Below are 24,697 nucleotides of genomic sequence, written 5' to 3' on the forward strand. Positions count from 1 at the left end.
GTTCAAAGCTCTCAGAGAAAATGAAATTTCAAAAAGTGAGAATTCAAAAATCAAAAGAAGGGTCCTAATTACATCAAACTATCTCCTATTTATACACTTTCTATTCTTGGATTTTGGAATTTGGATGGGCTTTTGATTTGGTGAAGAAATGAATTAAATTGGATTTTTAATCCAATTTTCAGCCCATGAGAAAGTGGCTTCCAGGAGGCTGCCCTGCCCTTGTGGAGGGCAGGGCAGGAAATGGTGCATGCGGCCTCGTGCGTGTGATGGGCGTTCAAGATGCTGCAGGATGCTGCCCTGCCCTTGTAGAGGGCAGGGCAGAGTTGTCATGGTGCGCCAGGTGCTGCCCGTGAGTGCTGCTGCTGGCCGAGAGCTCAAGTCCTGGCTGTGCCAAGATGCTGCGCCATGCACCAAGAAATGCTGCCCTGCCCTTGTGGAGGGCAAGGCAATGTGCCAATGGTGAAGTCCCACGTTCAAAACTCGGTGGAGGCACATGTTGCTCCTTTTTCCTTGGTTTTCTTGGCACCAAAGTCACGCCTAGTTCCTTACTTCCTCATGGTGCCGTGTTCGATTCTTGGAGTTTGAAAGTAAGCTTGTTTTTCTTTTGTTTGAGCACTACTCCTTCCCTCCTTGTCCTTGGGTTCGAAACCCATAGGAAACACTAGGAAGCAATTTCCTTTGAATTATTCTCCATGAAAGCCCGATATTGCTCTTGAGGAGGGCAGGGCAGAGTTTTTGCTTCCTTTGGTCATTGGCATCAAATTGTGCTCCGCCCTTGTTGTGGGCAGGGCAATGTTGCTTTTCAAGGCTTGGTTCAATATGTTGCTCTACTGGAAGGCAGTGTGCTCTTGTGGAGGGCAGTGTTTGCCTCCTCCTTCTATGTTGCACCACGCTTCTCATTTCTTGGCTACACTTCTTTAAGCCACGTTTTTCTTCTTTTCTTCCTTTCTTCACCTACAAGAAACCAAAACAACCAATCAAAGTATCTCTAAACTCATAAGGTTTATAATTCATTAAAAATCAATTAATTTTAGCTTAAACCTCATGATTTAGCATCAATTTAATGGTGGTTGTTTGATTTAAAGAAGTTATGCATTTTCATTCCAAGTTACTTACTTAGGATGCAAGAAAGTGTATAAAGACTAGTAAAACAAGTGAAATTAGCTTGAAAAATGGGTATGTGATGACCTGTCATCAGTTGTCAGGCACGCGTTCATAAGTGAGAATGATGATGAGCGTCACATAATCATCACATTCATCATGTTCTTGGGTGCGAATGAATATCTTAGAACAAGAATAAGCTGAATTGAATAGAAGAACAATATTAATTGCATTAATACTCGAGGTACAGCAGAGCTCCACACCTTAATCTATGGTGTGTAGAAACTCCACCGTTGAAAATACATAAGAACAAGGTCTAGGCATGGCCGTGAGGCAAGCCCCCAAAATGTGATCAAAAGATTCAAAGATCTAAAAATGAAAATACAATACAAAAGGTCCTATTTGTAGATAACTAGTAGCTTAGGGCTTACAAAGATGAGTAAATTACATAAAAATCCACTTCTGGGACCACTTGGTGTGTGCTTGGGCTGAGCATTGAAGCTTTCATGTGTAGAGACTTTTCTTGGAGTTAAACGCCAGCTTTTGTGCCAGTTTGGGCGTTTAACTCTCATTCTTGTGCCAGTTCCGGCGTTTAACGCTGAGCAGTCTTTAGCTGATTTGGAACACCGTTTTGGGCCATCAAATCTTGGGCAAAGTATGGACTATTATATATTGCTGGAAAGCCCAGGATGTCTGCTTTTCAACGCAGTTAAGAGCGCGCTAATTGGGCTTCTGTAGCTCCAGAAAATCCAGTTCGAGTACAGGGAGGTCAGAATCCAATAGCATCTGCAGTCCTTTTCAGCCTCTGAATCAGATTTTTGCTCAGGTCCCTCAATTTCAGCCAGAAAATACCTGAAATCACAGAAAAATACACAAACTCATAGTAAAGTCCAGAAAAGTGAATTTTAACTAAAAATTAATAAAAATATAATAAAAAGTAACTAAAACATACTAAAAACATATTAAAAACAATGCCAAAAAGCGTATAAATTATCCGCTCATCACAACACCAAACTTAAATTGTTGTTTGTCCCCAAGCAACTGAAAATCAAACAAGATAAAAAGAAGAGAATATGCAATGAATTCCAAAAACATCTATGAAGATCAGTATTAATTAGATGAGCGGGGCTTTTAGCTTTTTGCCTCTGAACAGTTTTGGCATCTCACTCTATCCTTTGAAATTCAGAATGATTGGCTTCTATAGGAACTCAGAATCCAGATAATGTTATTGATTCCCCTTGTTAAGTATGATGATTCTTGAACACAGTGACGAATGGATTTTTGATGGGATAGAATTTCACAAATGAATTCTCGTTGCAAGTATAGTTTCTAAACCAATCAATAATCCTTTCATACAAAAAGTTGTTTGTCACTAGTACAAACCCCTAAAATTTATAAACCGAAGTATTCAAACCTCGGGTCGTTCTCCCTAGAAATTACAATAAAGTGTCTTGTTATTGGTTGTGAGTTATATTTGGGGTTTTGATAAGAAACATGAAAGATAAATGACAAGAAAGTAAACTAAGGCCTAAAAAGGGTCTTGGCAAGGGTTGGTGGTCAAGGATCTCTATCCTAATCACTAACCACAATATGAGAATTGGCAAGGATTAATCTCATTAAATCATCCTCTAACTAGTAGTAAAGGAAAGTCAAATGAGCTATATCAATCCTAGTCCATAAGTCCTAACTCTCCACTAATTCAATTAGTGAGAACTAGAGTCAATGGCTCCCAATCATCAATCTCTTGGACATTAGTAACTCAAGAGGTCCTAAGTTACCTTTCCAAGCCAAGAGTATAAAATCCTACTCTAAAATCCAACCAAGCATTTCATCAAACACTTGGAAGGCATAAAAGAAAACATAGTAAATCAACAACAAGAACAAAATCTAACAACAATTATTGAAAGGAATTAACAACACAAATCAAAAAGAACACAATTATTATGATTTACCTTGAATTGAATTGAAAGAGAAAGGAAGGAACAAAAGTGGATCTACAATCAAAGTATAAGAACAACATAAAGGAAATTACAACAAAAGAATAGAGGAAGATGAATGAAACAACAAAGAATTGAAAGGTAGAAGTAGAAGAAAGCAAAGATTAAAACCTAGATCTAAGAACTAATCCTAATCCTAATCCTAATTCTAGAGAGAAGTGAGAGCTTCTCTCTCTAGAAACTAATTCTAACTACTAAACTAAACTAATGGTAACTAACATGTCCATCCCTCTTCAATCCTTGGCTTAAATAGGATCAGGAATGAGTTGGATTGGGCCCACAAGGCTTGTAAATTCGCTAGCCACGAGTTTGCATGAAGTGAACCACGTGCACCAACGGCGCGTGCGCGTATTATGCGCGTGCGCGCCACCATACGTGTAGCAACTATGGCAAATCTTATATCGTTTCGAAGCCCCGGATGTTAGCTTTCCAACCCAACTGGAACCGCATCATTTGGACCTCTGTAGCTCAAGTTATGGTCATTTAAGTGCGAAGAGGTCGGCTTGACAGCTTTCCGGTTCTTTCATTTCTTCATGAGTTCTCCAACTTTTCATGCTTTCTTTCTTCATTCCCTTGATCCAATCTTTGCCTCCTAAACCTTAAATCACTTAACAAACATATCAAGGCATCTAATGGAATCAAGGAGAATTAGATTTAGCTATTTTAAGTCCTAAAAAGCATGTTTTCACTCTTAAGCGCAATTAAGGGAGAAGTTATAAAACCATGCTATTTCATTGAATAAATGTGGGTAAAAGGTGATAAAATCCCCTAAAATCAATACAAGATAAACCGTCAAAATGGGGTTTGTCACACAGCTACTTTATGAGTCTTGGCCGTGGCCCAAAGCACTTTGTCTTCCAGTATTACCACCGGATACATACATGCCACAGACACATAATTGGGTGAACCTTTTCAGATTGTGACTCAGCTTTGCTAGAGTCCCCAATTAGAGGTGTCCAGGGTTCTTAAGCACACTCTTTTTGCCTTGGATCACAACTTCATTATATTTTTTTCTTTTTTCTTTTTCTTTTTTTTTTGTTCGTTTTTTTTTATTCACTGCTTTTTCTTGCTTCAAGAATCATTTTTATGATTTTTCAGATCCTCAGTAACATGTCTCCTTTTTCATCATTCTTTCAAGAGCCAACATTCATGAACAACAAATTCAATAAGACTTATGCACTGTTTAAGCATACATTCAGAAGTCAAAGTATTGCCACCACATCAAAATAATTAATCTGTTATAAAATTCAAAATTCATGCAATTCTTCTCTTTTTCAATTAAGAACATTTTTCATTTAAGAAAGGTGATGGATTCATAGGACATTCATAACTTTAAGGCATAGACACTAAGACACTAATGATCATGTAATAAGACACAAACATAGATAAACATAAGCATAAAAATTCGAAAAACAGGAAAATAAAGAACAAGGAGATTAAAGAACGGGTCCACCTTAGTGATGGCGGCTTGTTCTTCCTCTTGAAGATCTTATGGAGTGCTTGAGCTCCTCAATGTCTCTTCCTTGCCTTTGTTGCTCCTCTCTCATGATTCTTTGATCTTCTCTAATTTCATGGAGGAGAATGGAATGTTCTTGGTGCTCCACCCTTAGTTGTCCCATGTTGGAACTCAATTCTCCTAGAGAGGTGTTGATTTGCTCCCAATAGTTTTGTGGAGGAAAGTGCATCCCTTGAGCATCTCAGGGATTTCATGATGAGTGAGATCTCTTGTTTGCTCCATCCTTTTCTTAGTGATGGGCTTGTCCTCATCAATGAGGATGTCTCCCTCTATGTTAACTCCAACTGAATAACAGAGGTGACAAATGAGATGAGGGAAGGCTAACCTTGCCAAGGTAGAGGACTTGTCCGCCACCTTATAAAGTTCTTGGGATAAAACCTCATGAACTTCACTTCCTCTCCAATCATGATGCTATGAATCATGATAGCCCGGTCTATAGTAACTTCGGACCGGTTGCTAGTGGGAATGATTGAGCGTTGGATAAACTCCAACCATCCCCTAGCCATGGGCTTGAGGTCATGCCTTCTCAGTTGAACCGGCTTTCCTCTTGAATCTCTCTTCCATTGAGCGCCCTCTTCACAAATGTCTATGAGGACTTGGTCCAACCTTTGATCAAAGTTGACCCTTCTAGCGTAAGGGTGTTCTTTTCCTTGCATCATGGGCAAGTTGAATGCCAACCTTACATTTTTCGGACTAAAATCTAAGCATTTCCCCCGAACCATTGTAAGCCAATTCTTTGGGTCCGGGTTCACACTTTGATCATGGTTCTTGGTGATCCATGCATTGGCATAGAACTCTTGAACCATTAAGATTCTGACTTGTTGAATGGGATTGGTAAGAACTTCCCAACCTCTTCTTCGGATCTCATGTCGGATCTCCGGATATTCACTCTTTTTGAGTTTGAAAGGGACCTTGGAGATCACCTTCTTCATGGCCACAACTTCATAGAAGTGGTCTTGATGCACCCTTGAGATGAATCTCTCCATCTCGCATGACTCGGTGGTGGAAGCTTTTGCCTTCCCTTTCCTCTTTCTAGAGGTTTCTCCGGCCTTAGATGCCATAAATGGTTATGGAAAAACAAAAAGCAATGCTTTTACCACACCAAACTTAGAAGGTTTGCTCGTCCTCGAGCAAAAAAAGAAAGAAGAGAGTAGAAGAAGAAGAAATAGAGGAGATTGAGGGGGCTTTTATTTTCGGGCAAGGGGAAGAAGTAGTGTGTAGGTTGTGTGAAAATGAAGGAGTGAGGATGGGTTTATATAGGAGTGGAGAGAGGGTGTATGGTTCGGCCATTATGGGTGGGTTTGGGAGGAAAAGTGGTTTGAATTTGAATGGTAGGGTAGGTGGGGTTTTATGAAGGATGGAAGTGAGTGGTGAAGAGAATAGTGGGACTTGATAGGTGAGTGGTTTTTGGGGAAGAGGTGTTGAGGTGATTGGTGAATGGGTGAAGAAGAGAGAGAGTGGTGGGGATCCTATGGGGTCCACAGATCCTGATGTGTCAAGGATAGTTCATCCTTGCACCAAGTGGTGAGCAAAATTGCTCTTTCTGCCAATCCTGGCGTTAAACGCCGGCTGGTGCCCATTTCTGGCATTTAACGCCAGCTTGATGCCCATTCCTGGCGTTAAACACCAGTCTGGTGCCCCTTTCTGGCGTTAAACGCCCAGAATGGTGCCAGACTGGGCGTTAAACGCCCAATTGCTGCCCTTACTGGCGTTTAAATGCCAGCAAGGTTTTCCTCCAGGGTGTACTATTTTTCTTTCTGTTTTTCATTCTGTTTTTGCTTTTTCAATTGATTTTGTGACTTTCCATGATCATCAACCTATAGAAATCATAAAAAAACAAAGGAAATTAGATAAATATAACATTGGGTTGCCTCCCAACAAGCGCTTCTTTAATGTCAGTAGCTTGACAGTGGGCTCTCGTGGAGCCTCACAAATACTCAGAGCAATGTTAAAACCTCCCAATACCAAACTTAGAGTTTGAATGTGGGGGTTCAACACCAAACTTAGAAGTTGGTTGTGGCCTCCCAACACTAAACTTAGAGTTTGACTGTGGGGGCTCTGTTTGACTCTGTTTTGAGAGAAGCTTTTCATGCTTCCTCTCCATGGTAACAGAGGGATATCCTTGAGCCTTAAACACAAGGGATTCTTCATTCACTTGAATGATCAATTCTCCTCTATCAACATCAATCACAGACTTTGCTGTGGCTAGGAAGGGTCTGCCAAGGATGATGGATTCATCCATGCACTTCCCAGTCTCTAGGACTATGAAATCAGCAGGGATGTACTGGTCTTCAACCTTTACCAGAACATCCTTTACAAGTCCATAAGCTTGTTTTCTTGAATTATCTGCCATCTCTAGTGAGATTATTGCAGCTTGCACCTCAAAGATCCTTAGCTTCTCCATTATAGAGAGAGGCATGAGGTTTATACTTGACCCTAAGTCACACAGAGCCTTCTTAAAGGTCATGGTGCCTATGGTATAAGGTATTGAGAACTTCCCATGGTCCTGTCTCTTTTGAGGTAATCTCTGCCTAGTTAAGTCATCCAGTTCTTTGGTGAGCAAAGGGGGTTCATCCTCCCAAGTCTCATTACCAAATAACTTGTCATTTAGCTTCATGATTGCTCCAAGGTACTTAGCAACTTGCTCTTTAGTGACATCTTCGTCCTCTTTAGAGGAAGAATACTCATCAGAGCTCATGAATGGTAGAAGTAAATCCAATGGAATCTCTATGGTCTCATTATGAGCCTCAGATTCCCATGGTTCCTCATTAGGGAACTCATTGGAGGCCAGTGGACGTCCATTGAGGTCTTCCTCAGTGGCGATCACTACCTCTTCCTCCTCTCCAAGTTTGGCCATATGGGTCATGTTAATGGCCTTGCATTCTCCTTTTGGATTCTCTTCTGTATTGCTTGGAGAGTACTAGGAGGGAGTTCAGTAACTTTCTTACTCAGCTGACCCACTTGTGCCTCCAAGTTTCTAATGGAGGACCTTGTTTCAGTCATGAAACTTTGAGTGGTTTTGATTAGATCAGAGACCATGGTTGCTAAGTCAGAGTGGCTCTGCTTAGAATCCTCTGTCTGTTGCTGAGAAGATGATGGAAACGGCTTGCCATTGCTAAACCTGTTTCTTCCACTATTATTGTTGTTGAAACCTTGTTGAGGTCTCTGTTGATCCTTCCATGAGAGATTTGGATGATTTCTCCATGGAGGATTATAGGTGTTTCCATAAGGTTCTCCCATGTAATTCACCTCTTCCATTGAAGGGTTCTCAAGATCATAAGCTTCTTCTTCAGATGAAGCATCCTTAGTACTGCCTGGTGTAGCTTGCATTCCAGACAGACTTTGAGAAATCATATTGACTTGTTGAGTCAATATTTTGTTCTGAGCCAGTATGGCATTCAGAGTATCAATCTCAGGAACTCCTTTCTTTTGACTCGTCCCATTATTCACAGGATTCCTTTCAGAAGTGTACATGAATTGGTTATTTACAACCATTTCAATGAGCTCTTGAGCTTCTACAGACGTCTTCTTCAGATGAAGAGATCCTCCAGCAGAGCTGTCCAATGACATCTTGGACAGTTCAGACAGACCATCATAGAAGATACCTATGATGCTCCATTCAGAAAGCATGTCAGAGGGGCACTTTTTGATCAATTGTTTGTATCTTTTCCAAGCTTCATAGAGGGATTCACCTTCCTTCTGTCTGAAGGTTTGGACTTCCACTCTAAGCTTACTCAATTTTTGAGGTGGAAAGAACTTTGCCAAGAAGGCATTAACTAGCTTTTCCTAAGAGTTCAGGCTTTCTTTAGGTTGTGAGTCCAACTATACCCTAGCTCTGTCTCTTACAGCAAAAGGGAATAGCATAAGTCTGTAGACCTCAGGGTCAACCCCATTAGTCTTGACAGTGTCACAGATTTGCAAGAACTCAGCTAAAAACTGATGAGGATCTTCCAATGGAAGTCCATGGAACTTGCAATTCTGTTGCATTAGAGAAACTAATTGAGGCTTAAGCTCAAAGTTGTTTGCTCCAATGGCAGTGATAGAGATGCTTCTCCCATAGAAGTCGGGAGTAGGTGCAGTAAAGTCACCCAGCACCTTCCTTGCATTGTTGACATTATTGTTGTTTTCGGCTGCCATGGGTTCTTCTTCTTTGAAGATTTCTGTTAGGTCCTCTACAGAGAGTTGTGCTTTTGCTTCTCTTAGCTTTCGCTTCAAGGTCCTTTCAGGTTCAGGGTCAGCCTCAACAAGAATGCTTTTGTCTTTGCTCCTGCTCATATGAAAGAGAAGAGATCAAGAAAATATAGAATCCTCTATGTCACATTATAGAGATTCCTTGATGTGTCAGAGGAAAAGAAAAATAGAAGGAAGAGGTAGAAGAATTCGAACTTATCAAGAAAGATGGAGTTCGAATTGTGCATTGAGGAGGAGTGTTAGTCCATAAATAAAACGATGTGAGAAGAGGGGAAGAAATTTTTGAAAATTAAAGTGAATTAATTAAAAGAAATTTTGAAAAATAGTAATTGATTTTAGAAAACTAAGATTGGAAAAGAAGTTAAGTGATTTTTGAAAAAGATTTTGAAATTAGAAATCAAAAAGATATGATTAAAAACTATTTTGAAAAAGATGTGATTAAAAAGATATGATTGAAAAGATATAGTTTTAAAAAAAGATATGATTGAGAAGATATGATTTGAAAAATAATTTAAAAAGATTTGATTTTGAAAAATTGATGACCTGCCTAACAAGAAAGATATGATTCAGACATTAAACCTTTCTCAACAGAAAAGGCAACATACTTGAAATGTTGAATCAAATCATCAATTGTTAGTAAGTATTTTTGAATATGGAAAGAAATTGATTTTGAAAATATATGATTGAAAAGATATGATTTGAAAATGATTTGATTTTGAAAAATTTTGAAAACTTGAAAAAAATTTGAATTAAAAACAAAATCTTCCCTCTTGTGCCATCCTGGCGTTAAACACCCAGAATGGTATACATTCTGGCGTTTAACGCCCAAAACTCACCCCTTTTGAGCGTTAAACGCCCAGCCAGGCACCCTGGCTGGCGTTTAAACGCCAGTTTTCCTTCCTCACTGGGCGTTTTGAACGCCCAGCTTTTTCTGTGTAATTCCTCTGCTGTATGTTCTGAATCTTCAATTCTCTGTATTATAGACTTGAAAAGACACAAATTAAAATTTTTTTTTGGATTTTTAATAATGAGGAATAATCAAAATGAAACTAAGATCAAATAAACAATGCATGCAAGACACCAAACTTAGAAGTTTGTATACTACTGACACTAACAAGTTGAGAATGCATATGAGAAACAACAAAACACACAAGACAAGAGAATTTAAAGATCAGAGCAAGAAAATCATCGAGAACATCTTGAAGATCAATGAAGACACATGAATGAATTCAAAAAAAAATTGCAAGAAGAATAGAAACATGCAGTTGACACCAAACTTAAAATGAGACACTAGACTCAACAAGAAACATACAATATTTTTGGTTTTTATGATTTTTTAATTTTTTTTGGATTTTTTTTGAAAATTAAGTGAAAAAGAAAATAAGGATATCAAAATTCTTAATGAGAATTCCAGGAATCATGCAATGTTAGTCTAAAGCTTTAGTCTAAAGAAATTAGACATGGCTAGCCAAGCTTCAGCAGGACATTACATTCAAGAGCTAAATTGATGAGAATCAATCAGCTTTGGTGATGATAAGAACATCACCTTGAAACACTAGAATTCATTCTTAAGAACTCTGAAGAAAAATACCTAATCTAAGCAACAAGATGAACCGTCAGTTGTCCAAACTCAAACAATCCCGGGCAACGGCGCCAAAAACTTGGTGTACGAAATTGTGATCATCAACGGCGCCATCAACATGGTACGCTCAATTGCAATTTCAACTCTTTATCACAACTTCGCACAACTAACTAGCAAGTGCACTGGGTCGTCCAAGTAATAAACCTTACGCGAGTAAGGGTCGATCCCACGGAGATTGTTGGTATGAAGCAAGCTATGGTCACCTTGTCAATCTCAATCAGGCAGATTCAAATGGTTATGGATGATATATGAATAAAACATAAAATAAAGATAGAGATACTTATGTAATTCATTGATGAGAATTTCAGATAAGCGTATGGAGATGCTTTGTCCCTTCCGTCTCTCTGCTTTCCTACTGTCTTCATCCAATCCTTCTTACTCCTTTCCATGGCAAGCTGTATGTTGGGCATCACCGTTGTCAGTGGCTACAGTCCCGTCCTCTCAGTGAAAATGTTCAACGCGCTCTGTCATAGCACGGCTAATCATCTGTCGGTTCTCAATCAGGTTGGAATAGAATCGAGTGATTCTTTTGCGTCTGTCACTAACGCCCAGCCTTCAAGAGTTTGAAGCTCATCACAGTCATTCAATCCTTGAATCCTACTCAGAATACCACAGACAAGGTTTAGACCTTCCGGATTCTCTTGAATGCCACCATCAATTCTAGCTTATACCACGAAGATTCTGATTAAGGAATCAAAGAGATAAACATTCAAGCCTTGTTTGCTTGTAGAACGGGAGTGGTTGTCAGGCACGCATTCATAAGTGAGAATGATGATGAGCGTCACATAATTATCACATTCATCATGTTCTTGGGTGCGAATGAATATCTTAGAACAAGAATAAGCTGAATTGAATAGAAGAACAATAGTAATTGCATAAATACTCGAGGTACAGCAGAGCTCCACACCTTAATCTATGGTGTGTAGAAACTCCACCGTTGAAAATACATAAGAACAAGGTCTAGGCATGGCCGTGAGGCCAGCCTCCAAAACGTGATCAAAAGATTCAAAGATCTAAAAATGAAAATACAATAGCAAAAGGTCCTATTTGTAGAGAACTAGTAGCTTAGGGTTTACAAAGATGAGTAAATTACATAAAAATCCACTTCCGGGCCCACATGGTGTGTGCTTGGGCTGAGCATTGAAGCTTTCATGTGTAGAGTCTTTTCTTGGAGTTAAACGCCAGATTTTGTGCCAGTTTGGGCGTTTAACTCCCATTCTTGTGCCAGTTCCGGCGTTTAACGCTGGGCAGTCTTGAGCTGATTTGGAATGCCGGTTTGGGCCATCAAATCTCGGGCAAAGTATGGACTATTATATATTGCTGGAAAGCCCAGAATGTCAACTTTCCAACGCAATTGAGGGAGCGCCAATTGGGCTTCTGTAGCTCGAGAAAATCCACTTTGAGTGCAGGGAAGTCAGAATCCAACAGCATCTGCAGTCCTTTTCAGCCTCTGAATCAGATTTTTGCTCAGGTCCCTCAATTTCAGCCAGAAAATACCTGAAATCACAGAAAAACACACAAACTCATAGTAAAGTCTAGAAAAGTGAATTTTAACTAAAAACTAATAAAAATATAATAAAAACTAACTAAAACATACTAAAAACATACTAAAAATAATGCCAAAAAGCGTATAAATTATCTGCTCATCAATGACGCGTCCGCGTCATGTGGGACGAACCCCTCCAACGCGTCCGTGTCACCCACGCGAACGCATGCCTCAAAATCGACGTAAAGAGGGTGTATGGTCGAAAGTTGAGCTAGAATTGGCAATATGAATTTCAAACAGAGAGTTGCGTGACCGCGAGGCTGCCTTCGCGCTAATGGCACAAATCGCTACCCCACGTGGATGACGCGTCTGCGTCATTTCATTAAAGCGCTACCCGCGCGAACGCGTCACTCACGCGTCCGCGTCACCTGCGCCGTACAGCTTATCTAAACCAGCCAAATATCTTATCTTTTCTTCCCCAAATCTAAATCTTTCCTTTCCCTTCTTATTTCTTTCTTCCTTCCTTTCTTTTTCTTTCTTTTTCTTTTATTTGGGGTTGGAAATTCATTTAGGTCATTATTTTCCATATTTTGCTTGTGAATTATTAAAGAATTGTTTGACAATTATATATTGCTTTTTATAGGGTGCTTGCATGTTCAATTTAACACTTTCAATAACTTATTTACCATGCATGCTATGTGTTTGTGAAAAAGCCCGTATGGCATTGTGCATTCTTAATTATTCTATCCTTCTACTCTAATGTCTGTTTTTCACAAAACCCTTTCCAATATTTTATTAATTAAATATGATTGTCAATAAAAACGTTATTGTTAGTTTCTCACGACTAATAATACATTATGGCTTTTTATGCTTGATTTATGCTACTCATGCCTTTGCCAGCATGCCAATAAATATCTTGCATCTAATTGCCTCAATTTATCATGCCCTGTTTCCATTGTTGTCCTAATTTTATGGAGTTGCGACCATGTGTTAACGACATTCTTCTTTACTTTGGCATGATTATCACTCGTACTACCCTCCTCTCTGCTCTATCCCTTTGACCTCATGTCCCTTTCTCTTTTCCCTTTTCAGGATGGCCACCAGGAAGGGTAAAGAGATAGACTCTACTAAGAGCACCAGCTGAGAAACTACAACTCCCGCCCACCTGCACATCTTCGCATGCACCGAGAACGGTGCAATCTTTAAGTGTGGGGAGGTCGATACCGATCTCCGTGGGTTAGTCACCTTCTTCTCAACTCCATTTTTTATTTTTCATTATTGCATTTGCATATCTGATTGCATGTTTGTTTGATTTTGTGCATACATTACCATTACTTGGTTAAAGTGATGAATTCTTTTTCAAGAAACTTTTTAGAGCATTTCACTAATTTGAATTAAAAACTTTTTGAAAAACTTGTATGAAGAAATATTATTTTGGAACATGATTTAGAGCTCGAACACACAAAACCAGTGAGATTTTGAGCCTACTTGATTGGTTGCATTTTACCAACCAATATTTTATTTTTGGTGTGAGTTTTTCTCTCTAAAATTGTGATCTTTGTCTTGCTTAATTCTATATTTCCATTATTTGATGTAAGCATGCACTTATATGATTGAGGCCTTGTTTCACTGAGCTTACATACCCATATGGCCTTACCTTTTATTATCCTTTGCAAACCAATGTTGAGCCTATTTTACCCCTTGTTCTTTACTTTAGCTCATCACTAACTCTAAGCGGAAAACAATAATGTCCTTAATTTGAATCTTTGATTAGCTTAGACTAGTGAGAGTGCTCATGAATTAAGTGTGGGGAAAGTGGGTTTGGAAATGTTTGGTTTGGGAATTGAGTATGTTAGACTTGGTGCAAAAATGTGAAAAATATTAAGAACATGTTTATGCATTCAACACCTTAATCATATGCATTGAAAAAAAAAAAGAGAGCAGAAAAATAAAAAGGGGACAAAATGCCCCAAAGTAAATGGCAATAGCAACGCATATGTACTGTACTCAAAACTTGGAATGCATAAATATGTAGTAAACGCAGTTAATGGGTAGTTATTGATTTTATATTACATAGATTGTCCTAAGTTAGGTGGAAAGTTTATATTAATTAAGGATTCAGATTTTAGTCCACTTGGCGAAATACAATCCTACCTTGACCATAACCCCATTACAACCCTTAAAAGACCTCTTAATTTGTGTATTGGTGTATTAAATTTTTTGTTGATTGTTAGATGAAAAGCAAGCTACAGAAAGCAAGATTAGTAGAGAATTGAGAGAATTGACCCTAGACACTTAAAAGTTAGAATGATATACACTACCAGTAAGGGTTCAGTACTTAATTCTATGTTCCCTGCTTTCATGAGCTATTTTCTTCTTGCAAGTTATTTGTATTGTATTTTGTGATTTGAATTAGTGAAATCCAGTTCATATTTATTCTTGAAAGATTTATTTACTTTTTCACCAAGTAGGAAGAATCATTTTAGCATGTAGTTGCATTCACATTCATAGGTTGCATTGCATGAGTCCTGCTTTTCCCTACTCATTTATTTTGTCTCCTTGAGCTTAGCATGAGGACATGCTAATGATTAAGTGTGGGGAGGTTGATAAACCACTATTTTATGGTTTATATTGTGTTTAATTGAGTGGTTTTATCAAGCTTTTCACCCACTTATTCATATGATTTGCATGATTTTACAATTTGTTCCTAGTTTAGTTCTATGATTGAAAACATGCTTCTTTGGTCTTAATTTAGCGAATCTTAATCCTCTCTTATTACCATTCGATGCCTTGATCTGTGTGTTAAGTGTTTCAAGTTTCATAGGCCAGGAATGGCTTAGAGCATGAAGAGGAAGCGTGCAAAAATGGAGGGAACACAAGGAATTGAGGAGATAACCAGCGAGAAGTCATGCGGTCGCATAGCTCACGCGACCGCGCAAAATAGAAGAAATCAGAGTGACGCGTTCGCGTGCCTGACGCGACCGCATGGATTGGAAGCTGCACGAACAATGTGAATGCGTCGACGACGCGCACGCGTGGTACGAGAAACGCTGAGTGATGCGAACGCGTGGACGACACGGCCGTGTGAGGTGCGCGATCTGCAGAATTACAAAAGTCACTGGCAAAGATTATGGGCCACATTTTAACCCAGTTTTTGGCCCAGAAACACAGATAAAAGTCAGGGAACATGCAGAGACTCAGGTGGATCACTTCAGATTCATTCATTACTCATAGTTTCAGGAATTAGATGTAGTTTTTAGAGAGAGAGGTTCTCTCCTCTCTCTTAGGTTTTAGGATTAGGATCTCTTTTAATCATTAGGATTGTTTCTTCGTATCAGGTTCAATAATTTATGTTTCTCTTCTATTTTTGTTTACTCTGGAGCTTTTATTTGTATTTGATTTATGTTGCCCAATTGGCTTATGAATTTTTCCATGTTAGAATTGACATCTCCATTCAATATAATTTGAGGTATTCCAGATATCTATAATTTTGATTTAGTTTTCTATATTCTTGGCTTTGGTTGATTAATTGGTAACTTTTGAGTTGTCAAACTCATCGTGATTGATAATTGCTGTTTTTACTAATTGAATTGAATTCCAATAACTCTAGTCCTTTCTTAGGAATTGACTAGGACCTAAGGATCAAACTAATTAGTCCACTTGACTTTTCTTTGCTTTAGTAAAGGTTAACTAAGTGGGATTAAAAACTCAATTCTCATCACCATCAATAAGGATAACTAGGATAGGACTTCTAATTTCTCATATCTTGCCAAGAGTTTATTTTAAAGTTATTAATTTATTTTACTTGTCATTTAACATACTTCTTCCTTACTTTTAAAACCCCCAATTTATAGCACTTATAACCAATAATAAGAACATACTTCCCTGCAATTCCTTGAGAAGACGACCCGAGGTTTAAATACTTCGGTTATCAATTTATTTAGGGGTTTGTTACTTGTGAGAACCAAAACGTTTGTAAGAAAGGTAGATTGCTTGGTTTAGAAACTATACTTGCAACGAAAATTTATTATAACTTCTAAACCATCAATCTTCCTCTCTTCAAGGATGTCTTCCTCTATGATAATTTCGGCTAAATTGTTAGGTGACATATGAGATGAGGGAAGGCTAACCTTGCCAAAGTGGAGGGCTTGTCAGCCACCTTGTATAGTTCTAGAGGTATGATCTCATGAACTTCCACTTCCTTTCCAATCATGATACTATGGATCATGATAGCCCGATCCACAGTTACTTCGGATTGGTTGCTAGTAGGAATGATAAAGTGTTGGATGAACTCCAACCATCCTCTAGCCACAGGCTTAAGGTCCGGCCTTCTTAGTTGAACTGGCTTGCTGGTGCACGAAATTGTGATCACTACAACTTCGCACAACTAACCAGCAAGTGCACTGGGTCGTCCAAGTAATACCTTACGCGAGTAAGGGTCGATCCCACGGAGATTGTTGGTATGAAGCAAGCTATGGTCACCTTGTAAATCTCAGTCAGGCAAACTCAAATGGGTATAGATGATGAATAAAACATAAAGATAAAGATAGAGGTACTTATGTAATTCATTGGTAGGAACTTCAGATAAGCGTATGAAGATGCCTTCCCTTCCGTCTCTCTGCTTTCCTACTGTCTTCATCCAATCCTTCTTACTCCTTTCCATGGCAAGCTCGTGTAGGGTTTCACCGTTGTCAATGGCTACCTCCCATCCTCTCAGTGAAAGCGATTGGCATATGCCCTGTCACGGCATAGCGGAATTCAGCTGTCGGTTCTCGGTCAGGCCGGAATAATATCCATTGATACTTTTGCGTCTGTCACTAACGCCCCGCCTGCTAGGAGTTTGAAGCACGTCACAGTCATTCAATCATTGAATCCTACTCAGAATACCACAGACAAGGTTTAGACCTTCCGGATTCTCTTGAATGCCGCCATCAGGTCCTGCCTATACCACGAAGATTCCGATTAAAGAATCCAAGAGATATTCACTAGAGCCTTGGTTGCTTGTAGAACAAAAGTGGTTGTCAGTCACCTTGTTCATGAGTGAGAATGATGATGAGTGTCACGGATCATCACATTCATCAAGTTGAAGAACAAGTGATATCTTAGAACAAGAACAAGCGGAATTGAATGGAAGAACAATAGTAATTGCATTAATACTCGAGGTACAGCAGAGCTCCACACCTTAATCTATGGTGTGTAGAAACTCCACCGTTGAAAATACATAAGAACAAGGTCTAGGCATGGTCGTGAGGCCAGCCTCCCAATGATCTAAGAACTAGATGTCCAAAGATGAAAATACAATAGTAAAAGGTCCTATATATAGAGAACTAGTAGCCTAGGGTGTACAGAGATGAGTAAATGACATAAAAATCCACTTCCGGGCCCACTTGGTGTGTGCTTGGGCTGAGCATTGAAGCATTTTCGTGTAGAGACTCTTCTTGGAGTTAAACGCCAGCTTTTATGCCAGTTTGGGCGTTTAACTCCCAATTAGGTGCCAGTTCCGGCGTTTAACGCTGGAATTTCTTGAGGTGACTTTGAACGCCGGTTTGGGCCATCAAATCTTGGGCAAAGTATGGACTATCATATATTTCTGGAAAGCCCAGGATGTCTACTTTCCAACGCCGTTAAGAGCGCGCCAATTGGGCTTCTGTAGCTCCAGAAAATCCACTTCGAGTGCAGGGAGGTCAGAATCCAACAGCATCTGCAGTCCTTTTTAGTCTCTGAATCAGATTTTTGCTCAGGTCCCTCAATTTCAGCCAGAAAATACCTGAAATCACAGAAAAACACACAAACTCATAGTAAAGTCCAGAAAAGTGAATTTTAACTAAAAACTAATAAAAATATACTAAAAACTCAACTCAAACTATTAAAAACATACTAAAAACAATGCCAAAAAGCGTATAAATTATCCGCTCATCACAACACCAAACTTAAATTGTTGCTTGTCCCCAAGCAACTGAAAATCAAATAAGATAAAAAGAAGAGAATATACTATAGACTCCAAATTATCAATGAAACTAAGCTCCAAATTAGATGAGCGGGACTAGTAGCTTTTTGCCTCCGAACAGTTTTGGCATCTCACTTTATCCTTTGAAATTCAGAATGATTGGCTTCTTTAGGAACTCCGAATCCAGATAGTGTTATTGATTCTCCTAGTTAAGTATGATGATTCTTGAACACAGCTACTTATTGAGTCTTGGCCGTGGCCCAAAGCACTCTGTCTTCCAGTATTACCACCGGATACATACATGCCACAGACACATAATTGGGTGAACCTTTTCAGATTGTGACTCAGCTTTGCTAAAGTCCCCAATTAGAGGTGTCCAGGGTTCTTAAGCACACTCTTATTGCCTTGGATCACAACTTTATTTCTTTCTTTTTCTTTTTTTTTTTTCTCTTTCTCCCCTTTTTTTTTCGTTTTTCTCCTTCTTTTTCTCTTTTTTTTTGTATTCACTGCTTTTTCTTGCTTCAAGAATCATTTTTATGATTTTTCAGATCCTCAGTAACATGTCTCCTTTTTCATCATTCTTTCAAGAGCCAACAATTTTAACATTCATGAACCACAAATTCAAAAGACATATGCACTGTTTAAGCATACATTCAGAAAACAACAAGTATTGTCACCACATCAAACTAATTAAGCTAGTTTTAAAGATGAATTTGAAATCATGTACTTCTTGTTCTTTTGTGATAAAAATAGTTTTCATTTAAGAAAGGTGATGGATTCATATTCATAGCTTTAAGGCATAGACACTAAGACACTAATGATCATAAGACACAAACATGGATAAACATAAAGCACTAAAATTCGAAAAACAGAAAAACTAAAGAACAAGGAGATTAAAGAACGGGTCCACCTTAGTGATGGCGACTCTTTCTTTCTCTTGAAGATCCTATGGAGTGCTTGAGCTCCTCAATGTCTCTTCCTTGTCTTTGTTGCTCCTCTCTCATGATCCTTTGATCTTCTCCAATTTCATGGAGGAGGATGGCATGTTCTTGGTGCTCCACCCTTAGTTGTCCCATGTTGGAACTTAATTTTCCTAGGAAGGTGTTAATTTGCTCCCAGTAGTCTTGTGGAGGAAAGTACATCCCTTGAGGTATCTCAGGGATTTCTTGATGAGAGGGGTCTCTTGTTTGCTCCATCTTCTTCTTAGTGATGGGCTTGAGGTCATGCCTTCTCAGTTGAACCGGCTTTGGATGCCATAAATGGTTATGGAAAAACAAAAAGCAATGCTTTTACCACACCAAACTTAAAAGGTTTGCTCGTCCTCGAGCAAAAGAAGAAAGAAGAGAGTAGAAGAAGAAGAAATGGAGGAGAGGGAGATGGTTTTGTGGTTAGGCCAAAAGGTGAAGAAGTAGTGGTTTGATTTTGGATGGTGAGGTAAGTGGGGTTTTATGGAGGTGAGTGGTGAAGAGAGAGATGGGATTTGATAGGTGAAGGGTTTGTGGGGATCCTGTGGGGTCCACAGATCCTTAGGTGTCAAGGAAGAGTCATCCCTGCACCAAATGGCATCAAAAATCACGTTTTGAGCCAATTCTGGCGTTAAACGCCGGGCTGGTGCCCATTCCTGGCGTTTAACGCCAGGTTCTTGCCCTTTCCTGGCATTTAACGCCAGTCTGGTGCCCCTTTCTGGCGTTAAACGCCCAGAATGGTGCCAGACTGGGCGTTAAACGCCCAACTGCTAGCCTCACTGGCGTTTAAACGCCAGTGAGTTCTTCCTCCAGGGTGTGCTGTTTTTCTTCCTGTTTTTCATTCTATTTTTGCTTTTTTCATTGATTTTGTGACTTCTTATGATCATCAACCTACAAAAAAAGATAAAATAACAAAAGGAAATAGTTAATTATAAAACATTGGGTTGCCTCCCAACAAGCGCTTCTTTAATGTCAGTAGCTTGACAGATGGCTCTCATGGAGCCTCACAAATGATCAGAGCAATGTTGGAACTTCCCAACACCAAACTTAGAGTTTGAATGTGGGGGTTCAACACCAAACTTAGAGTTTGGTTGTGGCCTCCCAACACCAAACTTAGAGTTTGACTGTGGGGGCTCTGTTTGACTCTGATTTGAGAGAAGCTCTTCATGCTTCCTCTCCATGGTGACAGAGGGATATCCTTGAGCCTTAAACACAAAGGATTCTTCATTCACTTGAATGATCAGTTCACCTCCATCAACATCAATCACAGCCTTTGCTGTGGCTAGGAAGGGTCTGCCAAGGATGATGGATTCATCCATGCACTTCCCAGTCTCTAGGACTATGAAATCAGTAGGGATGTAATGGTCTTCAACTTTTACCAGAACATTCTCTACAAGTCCATGAGCTTGTTTTCTTGAGTTGTCTGCCATCTCCAATGAGATTCTTGCAGCTTGTACCTCAAAGATCCCTAGCTTCTCCATTACAGAGAGAGGCATGAGGTTCACACTTGACCCTAAGTCACACAGGGCCTTCTTGAAAGTCATGGTGCCTATGGTACAAGGTATGGAAAACTTCCCAGGATCTTGTCTCTTTTGAGGTAATTTCTGCCTAGACAAGTCATCCAGTTCTTTGGTGAGCAAGGGAGGTTCATCTTCCCAAGTCTCATTTCCAAATAACTTGTCATTTAGCTTCATGATTGCTCCAAGATATTTAGCAACTTGCTCTTCAGTGACATACTCATCCTCTTCAGAGGAAGAATACTCATCAGAGCTCATGAAAGGCAGAAGTAAATCCAATGGAATCTCTATGGTCTCATTTTGAGCCTTAGATTCCCATGGTTCCTCATTGGGGAACTCAGAGGAGGTTGGTGCACGCCCATTGAGGTCTTCCTCAATGGCGTCCACCTCCTCTCTTTCCTCTCCATATTCGGCCATGGTTATGGCTTTGCACTCTCCTTTTGGATTTTCTTCTGTATTACTTGGGAGAGTACTAGGAGGGAGTTCAGTAATTTTCTTGCTCAGCTGTCCCACTTGTCCTTCCAAATTTCTGATGGAGGACCTTGTTTCATTCATGAAACTTTGAGTGGTTTTGATTAGATCAGAAACCATTGTTGCTAAGTCAGAGGTATTCTGCTTAGAACTCTCTGTCTGTTGCTGAGAAGATGATGGAAAAGGCTTGTCATTGCTAAACCTGTTTCTTCCACCATTATTATTATTGAAACCTTGTTGAGGTCTCTCTTGTTTCTTCCATGAGAAATTTGGGTGATTTCTCCATGAAGAATTATAGGTGTTTCCATAGGGTTCTCCTAGGTAATTCACCTCTTCCATTGAAGGGTTCTCAGGATCATAAGCTTCTTCCTCAGATGAAGCATCCTTAGTACTGCTTGGTGCATTTTGCATTCCAGACAGACTTTGAGAAATCAAATTGACTTGTTGAGTCAATATCTTGTTCTGAGCCAGTATGGCATTCAGAGTATCAATCTCAAGAACTCCTTTCTTCTGATTTGTCCCATTGTTCACAGGATTCCTTTCAGAAGTGTACATGAATTGGTTATTTGCAACCATTTCAATCAGTTCCTGAGCTTCTGTAGGCGTCTTCTTCAGATGAAGAGATCCTCCAGCAGAGCTATCCAGAGACATCTTGGATAGTTCAGAGAGACCATCATAGAAAATACCTATGATGCTCCATTCAGAAAGCATGTCAGATGGACATTTTCTGATTAATTGTTTGTATCTTTCCCAAGCTTCATAGAGGGATTCTCCATCCTTCTGTCTGAAGGTTTGGACTTCCACTCTAAGCTTACTCAATTTTTGAGGTGGAAAGAACTTTGCCAAGAAGGCATTGACTAGCTTTTCCCAAGAGTCCAGGCTTTCTTTAGGTTGTGAGTCCAACCATATCCTAGCTCTGTCTCTTACAGCATAAGGGAATAGCATAAGTCTATAGACTTCAGGGTCTACCCCATTAGTCTTGACAGTGTCACAGATTTGGAAGAATTCAGCTAAAAACTGATGAGGATCTTCCATTGGAAGTCCATGGAACTTGCAATTCTGTTGCATTAGAGAAACTAACTGAGGCTTAAGCTCAAAGTTGTTTGCTCCAATGGCAGGGATAGAGATGCTTCTCCCATAGAAATTGGGAGTAGGTGCAGTAAAGTCACCCAGCACCTTCCTTGCATTGTTGGCATTGTTGTTGTTTTCGGCTGCCATGTGTTCTTCTTCTTTGAAGAATTCGGTCAGGTCCTCTAAAGAGAGTTGTGCTTTGGCTTCTCTTAGCTTTCGCTTCAAGGTCCTTTCAGGTTCAGGATCAGCCTCAACAAGAATGCCTTTGTCTTTGCTCCTGCTCATAAGAAAGAGAAGAGAACAAGAAAATGTAGAATCCTCTATGTCACAGTATAGAGATTCCTTTAAGTGTCAAAGGAAAAGAAGAGTAGAAGACAGAAGTAGAAAATTCGAACTTATCAGAAAAAGATAGAGTTCAAATTTTGCATTAAGAAGTAGTGTTAGTCATAAATGGAAGGATGTGAGAAGAGAGGAAGAAGTTTTCGAAAATTAATTAAAAAGATGTTGATAATTTTCGAAAATTGAAAGTGGAAAAGAAATCAAGTGATTTTTAAAAAAAATTTTGAAATTAGAAATTAAAAAGATTTGATTGAAAACTATTTTGAAAAAGATGAGGTTAAGAAGATATGATTAGTTTTAAAGAGATGTGATTGAGAAGATATGATTTGAAAACAATTTTAAAAAGATTTGATTTGAAAACAATTTTAAAAAAAAGATTTGATTTTAAAAATTAATGACTTGCCTAACAAGAAAAGATATGATTCAAACATAAAACCTTTCTTAACAGAAAAGGCAAAAAATGTTCAATCAAATCATTAATTGTTAGTAAGTATCTTTGAAAAAGGAAAGAAATTGATTTTGAAAACATTTGATTGAAAAGATATGATTTGAAAAAGATTTGATTTTGAAAAACTTTGAAAACTTGAAAAAAAAATTTGATTTTGAAAACAAAATCTTCCCCCTTTGCCATCCTGGCGTTAAACGCCCAGAATGGTGCACATTCTGGCGTTTAACGCCCAAACTACTACCCTTTTGGGTGTTAAACGCCCAGCCAGGCACCCTGGCTGGCGTTTAAACGCCAGTCTGTCTTCTTCACTGGGCATTTTTGAATGTCCAGCTTTTTCTGTGTGATTCCTCTGCAGTATGTTCTGAATCTTCAATTCTCTGTATTATTGACTTGAAAAGAGACAAATTAAAAATATTTTTGGATTTTTAATAATGAGGAACAATCAAAATGCAACTAAATAACAATGCATGCAAGACACCAAACTTAGCAGTTTGTATACTACTGACACTAACAAGATGAGAATGCATATGAGAAACAACAAAACACTCAAGTCAATAGAATTCAAAGATCAAAACAAGGAAATCATCAAGAACAACTTGAAGATTAGTGAAGACACATGCATAAATTCGAAAAATGCAAGAAAAACAGAAACATGCAATTGACACCAAACTTAAGATGAGACTCTAGACTCAAACAAAAAATATTTTTGGATTTTATGATTTTGTAATTTTTTTGGGTTTTTTCGAAAATTAAGTGAAAAGGAAAATAAAGGTATCAAAATTCTTAATGAGAATTCCAGGAATCATGCAATGTTAGTCTAAAGCTTTAGTCTAAAGGAACTAGACATGGCCGGCTAAGCTTCAGCAGGACATTGCATTCAAGAGCTAAATTGATGATGATCAATCAGCTTTGGTGATGATAAGAACATCACCTTGAAACACTAGAATTCATTCTTAAGAACTCTGAAAAAATAATACCTAATCTAAGCAACAAGATGAACCGTCAGTTGTCCATACACAAACAATCCCCGGCAACGGCGCCAAAAACTTGGTGCACGAAATTGTGATCACTACAACTTCGCACAACTAACCAGCAAGTGCACTGGGTCGTCCAAGTAATACCTTACGCGAGTAAGGGTCGATCCCACGGAGATTGTTGGTATGAAGCAAGCTATGGTCACCTTGTAAATCTCAGTCAGGCAAACTCAAATGGGTATAGATGATGAATAAAACATAAAGATAAAGATAGAGGTACTTATGTAATTCATTGGTAGGAACTTCAGATAAGCGTATGAAGATGCCTTCCCTTCCGTCTCTCTGCTTTCCTACTGTCTTCATCCAATCCTTCTTACTCCTTTCCATGGCAAGCTCGTGTAGGGTTTCACCGTTGTCAATGGCTACCTCCCATCCTCTCAGTGAAAGCGATTGGCATATGCCCTGTCACGGCATAGCGGAATTCAGCTGTCGGTTCTCGGTCAGGCCGGAATAATATCCATCGATACTTTTGCGTCTGTCACTAACGCCCCGCCTGCTAGGAGTTTGAAGCACGTCACAGTCATTCAATCATTGAATCCTACTCAGAATACCACAGACAAGGTTTAGACCTTCCGGATTCTCTTGAATGCCGCCATCAGGTCCTGCCTATACCACGAAGATTCCGATTAAAGAATCCAAGAGATATTCACTAGAGCCTTGGTTGCTTGTAGAACAAAAGTGGTTGTCAGTCACCTTGTTCATGAGTGAGAATGATGATGAGTGTCACGGATCATCACATTCATCAAGTTGAAGAACAAGTGATATCTTAGAACAAGAACAAGCGGAATTGAATGGAAGAACAATAGTAATTGCATTAATACTCGAGGTACAGCAGAGCTCCACACCTTAATCTATGGTGTGTAGAAACTCCACCGTTGAAAATACATAAGAACAAGGTCTAGGCATGGTCGTGAGGCCAGCCTCCCAATGATCTAAGAACTAGATGTCCAAAGATGAAAATACAATAGTAAA

At 39.1% G+C, this 24,697-nt stretch overlaps 1 non-coding gene across 1 annotated transcript; it reads left to right on the forward strand.

Moving 5' to 3' along the window:
* Positions 1–21,542: 21,542 nt before the first annotated feature.
* LOC130977361 (small nucleolar RNA R71) lies at positions 21,543–21,646 on the forward strand. Its single transcript, XR_009085055.1, has one exon. It is a non-coding gene; the product is annotated as a small nucleolar RNA R71 (small nucleolar RNA).
* Positions 21,647–24,697: the final 3,051 nt, after the last annotated feature.

The sequence above is a fragment of the Arachis stenosperma genome, chromosome 4 (genome assembly GCF_014773155.1).
Source record: "Arachis stenosperma cultivar V10309 chromosome 4, arast.V10309.gnm1.PFL2, whole genome shotgun sequence".
In the NCBI taxonomy this organism is placed as follows: Eukaryota; Viridiplantae; Streptophyta; class Magnoliopsida; order Fabales; family Fabaceae; genus Arachis; species Arachis stenosperma.